The sequence below is a fragment of the Citrus clementina genome, unplaced genomic scaffold, assembly GCF_000493195.1.
Source record: "Citrus clementina cultivar Clemenules unplaced genomic scaffold, Citrus_clementina_v1.0 scaffold_7, whole genome shotgun sequence".
Taxonomy (NCBI): Eukaryota; Viridiplantae; Streptophyta; class Magnoliopsida; order Sapindales; family Rutaceae; genus Citrus; species Citrus x clementina.
The window spans coordinates 6,708,646-6,715,548 of NW_006262075.1; the positions used below are offsets into that span (position 1 = coordinate 6,708,646).

General features: G+C 30.8%; 1 long non-coding RNA gene across 1 annotated transcript; it reads right to left on the minus strand.

Annotated features, from left to right (window-relative positions):
- Positions 1-5,366: 5,366 nt before the first annotated feature.
- Positions 5,367-5,790, minus strand: LOC112096850. The gene is made up of 3 exons (XR_002904690.1): positions 5,671-5,790; positions 5,518-5,580; positions 5,367-5,404 (listed from the first exon to the last, which is right to left on the minus strand). It is a non-coding gene; the product is annotated as an uncharacterized LOC112096850 (long non-coding RNA).
- Between the last annotated feature and the right edge of the window lie 1,113 nt (positions 5,791-6,903).

Here is a 6,903-nt window from a genome sequence, read left to right on the forward strand (position 1 = left end):
GCCGAGAGCAGCCGGAGCAATTTGGAAGAGGAGGCAGACGCATTAATTCTTGAGTTTTTCTTTTTCTCTTCTCGATTATCTTGCTTGAATGTTTCTAATTAAATTCATGGATTCTCTTTATATTCCATAAACTAATTTATTTTACTAAGGCTACGATGTAGCCTAACTATGAAGATTTAATTCCATAAATTTATGTTATTTTTAATTTATTATTCCATGGTTGAGTGTTTATTATTGTGCTTAATTCTTTTAAATATCTGGCCAATATTTGAATAATTTGAGGATACATAATAAGACCGAGAGGAGATTTATGTATTTTTGCTCTGTGTAATGGATGCCATGAATTGAACGAAAGATAGAGATGTGCCCACATGATTCGTGCAGTTTTTCTAAGAATTTCCATGGAGCTTAATGAATCTTTGCATATTTAAATTCACATAGAGATATAGTGGGTTAATGTGTGGAGGTATTTTTAATATTACTCGAGAGAGTATATTGAATGGATTAGGGAAATTCATTGTCAACATGGGTAGTAATAAATCGTGCAGTTTTTCTAAGAATTTCCATGGAGCTTAATGAATCTTTGCATATTTAAATTCACATAGAGATATAGTGGGTTAATGTGTGGAGGTATTTTTAATATTACTCGAGAGAGTATATTGAATGGATTAGGGAAATTCATTGTCAACATGGGTAGTAAATTTTAATAGCAGTGATGGAGGATTAAATTGGATTGGTTATGGTGAAATAGGATGTCCTAGTGTTTTAATCTCTTGGTGATTTCTATTACTGCCTGCGTCTTAATTAAATTTTCGGTTAATTTATTTTATTTTAGTTTTTAATCTAAATTTGCTTATTCGATTGTTCAAATAAATTACGGTTAGAATAATTTCGGTAGCTAATAGGATATACAATCTCTGTGAGACGATACTCTACTCTTCATTGTATTACTTGTGCCGACTAGTACACTTGCTAATTTATGCATCAATCATTACCCTCTAGCACACCAACTGCTTGATACCATATTTCTTAAAGTGAGGATTATGAGAAGTGGAAATACCCCTCATAAATTAATTACAACTAAAAAAGAAATATTAAACCTATGGTGAAATGTTGAGTATGAATCTATTGTTAGCCTATATGGCTATAAATATTGATTTTGATGATAACAAACCACGTGTATTGATTAAGCAAAGATTTATGAATTGCGCTTTTATAATAAGAAAATGATGTTATGGAATCAAAGTGTTTTGGACTAAAATGAATGTATTTTAAAACCTTTGATATTGTTTTAAATTTCGGATTTAGATATATTTGAAACTATTTAAATATTTTGGATCATTCTATAATTTCACATAGTTTGGGTGAAATCATAATTTCAGAAAGTTTTGGGATTGACAAAGTATTATTTAGAAATTCTGAAATTTGACCTATTTGCAAAGTTTCATAACGTTTTAGGCTATAATACAATTTTATAAAGTTTTGGGGTCAAACTATAAAATTGAAAAATATTTCACTGTAGCAATCGGCTAACCGGATCTTGACAAACGAAAATTCGGTTGTTGGGCAGTAAGCTTCTGAGCATAAACGGCAATCCGGATTTGACAAAGCGTCATACCGGATGTTCAGAAATTCAAAATTGTGGCTGTAACGGTAACATTAAGCGGCTATTCGGATGTCCATAATTGGTAATCCGGTTACGACCAAAATGTGCATAATGACTAGTTTTTGAGCTCAAACTATAAGAACTCAAATCCAACTCATTTTCAAGCTCTCCAACAAGCAAAAACAAAAAGCACACGAGATATCTTGAGCCTTCAAACTTGCAAAATACAAACATTGAATCATTTCTTGCTCTTCATTTTTTAATATCTACTCATTGAGTGAGTTTCATTGTAACTTTCATTTCTTCATTTCAATTGTAAGAGTTTGAGTATGTGAGACACTTGAGTGAAGAGATTGGGAGATAATCTCTTTGTTGTAAAGGTTCATTGACACCTTGAAGTCAATTGTAATCGGTTGAAGCCTTGGAAAGGGTTGGATAGTGAAATCCTCAAGCTTGGATCACTTGGAAGCGTGGACGTAGGCGGGGATTGCCGAACCACGTAAAAATTCGTGTGTTTGTTTCTCTTCTCCCTTACTCTTTAATTATTGTGCTTTTATTGAACTTATTGCTTTCAATTTTTATTAAGACATTAGATTGCTTGTTGTGTGGATTTGTTAGGATAATTTTTAAAATTTCAATTCACCCCCCCTCTTGGGTTGCACACTTATATTTCATCTATAGACTCAAACACTTCATTTACATAGTTTTCGTCTATAATCCATTCATGCCATTTTATTTTAAAACGTTAAGATAAAAAAAATCACTTGCAACCAAATCACATATACGCTTAGAAAATTAACCCTACTCATAATTAAATCTACTTCCTCTGGGATTGACATTCATCACTACAAATATATACTACAATATATTCACGTGCTTGCGAGTACAATAAAATTTGCACAACAAACTCATTTTCAGGTATGTTATTATTGTGGAGCTTAGAATTAAGTAAAAAAACTTTTGATGCGTCAACCTGTTCATTAAATTTTTCATTTGTTTTTGAAAAATAAGCCACTCGTTTGGTAATATGGAGTTTGATATCATATTAAAACAATAAAAATATATTTGATAATTAAGTTGACTGAGAGCCATGTTTTGGATTATTAAACCTTTAAAAGTATATCTGTATGAATTCTTGATAATACAAAGATAAATAATCTAATAGGAAAATAGAAAGAAGATTTTTAATTAAAAATTAAATATCAAAATGTTCCTTCACGTAACAAAATAACAATCCTAATCTAACTTGGATCTACCCAAATAAGTAATTAAGTTCAAATTCTAATAAACTTAGAAAAAAAATAACACAAATAAAAAAACCCCGGAGGCTCTTTTTATTTGACATATATAATTGTGAACTCGTAAACAAAAGTGAATTACTTGTTCAACAAGAAAAAAAGGTAAATTAAAGTTGCTCAGGGTATTTCTTTTCTCCTTGAGATATATATACTGCAAAACCTCTATAAAATAATATTGTTGGGACCTAAAAAAATATTATTTTAGTGAGGTTATTTATTTACTGATAAATGAATAACTTATTAAGTTTTCAATAAATGAATATTTATTAATTTATGAAGAGTTTTCTTGGTACATGTATAAAAGAAGTGTGTAAAAAAAAACAAATAAAAATAATTATTGTTATGATCATAGAATATGTTAAAATTAGTCTAGAATTTGCTTTGTATACATGATATAAGGGAAGAAATAATGGAGTAGTGAGCCCAATCAAGGAGGGATATGGTTGATAAATAATCTTTGAGATTTGGCTTTAATAGCCACAAGATTTGTGTGATACCATTACTACTTTACACATAAATTACATGAAGTTATTTCTGGTTTACACTATAGAAATGCCATGGATATTGAGCATCTTTTGAATTATCTTTGTGAAATGATGCAATAATGGAATTTCCTGCTAATAAAGAGATTATTCATAAGGTAATGGGTACATTCACTGATGATAATCATGATCCAAATGACAATTATACTTTATCAACTGTTTCCATAAAAGACGCTTTTTAAGGAATAGTAACCTTAAATACCTACTTTCTATAGCGAGAAAAAATATATTACATGCTTTACAAAAAAATTAAGGATGAGGCAATGTTTAATTTAGGAATAAAGAAAAAACAAACAACTTTAAATGCATATTTTAGAAAAGAATTGAAAAATGCAAGTCATCAAGAAAAAAATTCTTAATAATATAAATTTTATATGTATGTATGTATGTATGTATGTTAAAGATGGTGCAAAACAATGTATAAATGTAAAATATGGCGTAGAACAAAGAAAAAAGGAGGGAACAATCGGAAGAGAGCAAAAAATGAGGATGAGGCCGGTGAGGACGCAAATAAGAGAGAGCTGGTACATAAAGAATAGGGTCAAGAGTATGCCCAAGTCATTCGAATGCTTAGAAACGGTTGCTGCAAGGCCACATGCACTAGCGGCACCAGGCGGCTCTGCCACCAGTGATATTATTCATGTTGGCTCGAGAGATTATCAAGACGAGAAGGCCAATGTCATGCTTAAGTACATGTCTGATGAGGCCAGGAGATAAAAGAACTTAGAGGAATTACCTGATAGTATTCGATTAAATGAAGGCAATGTTGCTGATTTCAGGGGCGACTCTTCCTCTAGGCAACTTAGGCAGTTGCCTAGAGCCCCACTGTATATGAAGGCCCCAAATTTTTCTCTAACATTATAACTATTAAATTATTCATTTATATTTATTATTATTATTATGATTCTATAATAATCTTTACTCAAATAAATTATCAAATTCCTACAACAATCTCTATTCAATGTTATTTCATTTAAAACTCTATAAAAGTCACACATTTGCTAACTTGTTATCTATTATTTTTTTATCAATTAAAAGAAAAAGGCACGACACATTCAATGCTTTAATGCATAAGGGAAAAAAAGCTTTCTTCAATTTTTGCTTAAGAAAAAAAATCAACTATTTCCATTGATAATTGCTGTATAAAATATCAATCCACCAAAGTTAAATTTCAAATATCCAAGTTTTTTCTTCCTATTTTTTTCTTAATTAGTTGTGTTATTCAATTGTTGTTGTTTCTTTTTTAAATATTATAGTTGTTTTCTTTTAATTATCTAGCATAATTGTTTGCTTGTTTACTCTTCTTTCACTAAAAAAAGAAAAAAAATATCTAATAGAAAATGTGCATCAAGATACAAAAAACTTGGGAAAAAAAGAGAAGAATACAAAAGTTAGTTCGATCTCAAAAAGGAGCTCTTGATAAGTTTGACAAAAATAGTAAAAATGATGTGAATTAGAGTGAAGAATTAGTAATTGACGAAAATTTTCAAAATTAAAATTGATAAAAACTTATTTAAGATCAACTAAGTCGAAAGAAAAGTTAAAAGATTTAGCTAAATTAAGAAAAATATATTAGCGAAATTAGAATATAAAAATTTGAACAATAATTTTGCACCTAAGAAAGCTAGCAAATTTGATTTTAAATAAATAACTTTTTAGTAAAACTGATACATATATTTAACCTCAAATTTTCTAAAAAGCTTAATTAAAATAATTCGCCTAAAATCCCAAAATTGACCATGATGCTACTTCCAGTAATTTTATCGAGTTTGAGGATGACGATATCGATAAAATTTAATTTTTAATTTCTTATTATTAGGGTTTAGGGGCCTAAAATTTTACTCTTGTTTGATTTTTCTTTTCCTTTTCCTTTTCCTTTTTCATATAATTTATCAAATTTACTCTTTATCTTCCACCCTTTTTCCGTTCAGTGGATGATGTGTACCTCTTGATAGGATCTGCAAATATAAACCAAAGATCAACGGATGGGCAAAGAGACACTGAAATTGCAAAAGGGTGTTACCAGCTGCCCAAAAATGATGATCAAAACAGCGAAGATATTAGTGCATACCGTTTGTCGCTATGGTACGAACATACTGGACTTGCAGAGGGACTATTTCGAGAACCTGAAAGCCTGGAATGTGTGCAGAAAATATGTTCAATAGGAGATGAAATGTGGAATATTTACAGTGGTGAAGAAGTTGTAGACACGGACGGTGTTCACCTGGTAACTTATCCTGTGAATGTAACACCTGATGGATTGATTGAGGATCTTGTTGATGAAGGTGGAAATTTTCCTGATACAAAAACTCCAGTGAAGGGAAAGAGATCAAAAGTATTGCCTCCCATATGCACCATTTAGTTATATTGAATCTGAGGCTTTGCTGGAACTTGTACACATTTGAAAGCTGCGAAGACACGAATGTATGATATCGATGTAAAAACTTTTAGCACTAGAGTTTAATCATAAATTTTAGAAAAAATAGAAAAAAAATATATTTAGAGAAGGGGGGGGGGGGGGTGTAGATTTTATTTATGAAAGAAATTATAAAGAAGGTTACTGTAACATGTATCTAGATCCATTTTCTAAAACAAAGTTGTATGAACTTGGCCGCAGGACTTAGAGCAGCTTTCCCAGAAGCCCAAAAAGTTGAATATAGAATATCATCAACCGGTCTCAATAAGCTGAATACCTGATGTCAATTTCTAAAAGTTGACTGTCCCATATCAATTTTTATATTAAGTTTGGTTAGAACAATCAAAGCAATGTGCTGGGTCATCTCTCTAATAGCATTTCCTCACAAGCAACTCTGACGGATAATGACAAGCGAGTTCACCATAGCCACTACGATGATCATGACCAATTGACCATGGCTACCAAATTATACAGTAATACAAAATTACTATTCAAAACATTAATTGTGGACTCCATTGGATAGAATCGTAGAATATGCTAATATATATTCAATAATAAAGTTAATTTAATCTTATCTTATCTGCTCTATGATTGAGTTTCCCGGTTGGATTATTGGACCCTACAGTTATCAATATGATGTGGGCCGATTAGCAAAGCATTTTCAATTTTTTTTCAGCATTTGGGGTCTGTAATACACATATTTGGTACAGCATGCAATCATATGGCAGCAAAATATTTATTACTTTCATTAGTGTCGTACAAATGCATGTTGTAACTCGCTGCTGATACAAGTTCCATTTTCATTTATATTCCGTTTTTGTTTTTGTCTGGTTCAGGCCGAGCAAAAAATATTATGCAAATCATCTACAAACCAGGCAGCAACAGTGAAATCAGAAAGCCTGAATCTGGGATATTTCATTCTGGAAACTTTGTTTTAGAGGATTTCACTACTTGATCAATTATCTGTTTATTCATTTCTGATATGATTCTTTCTTTCATTGTTTGTGTGGGAATGTTTTCGAACAAATATGGTTTTTAGTC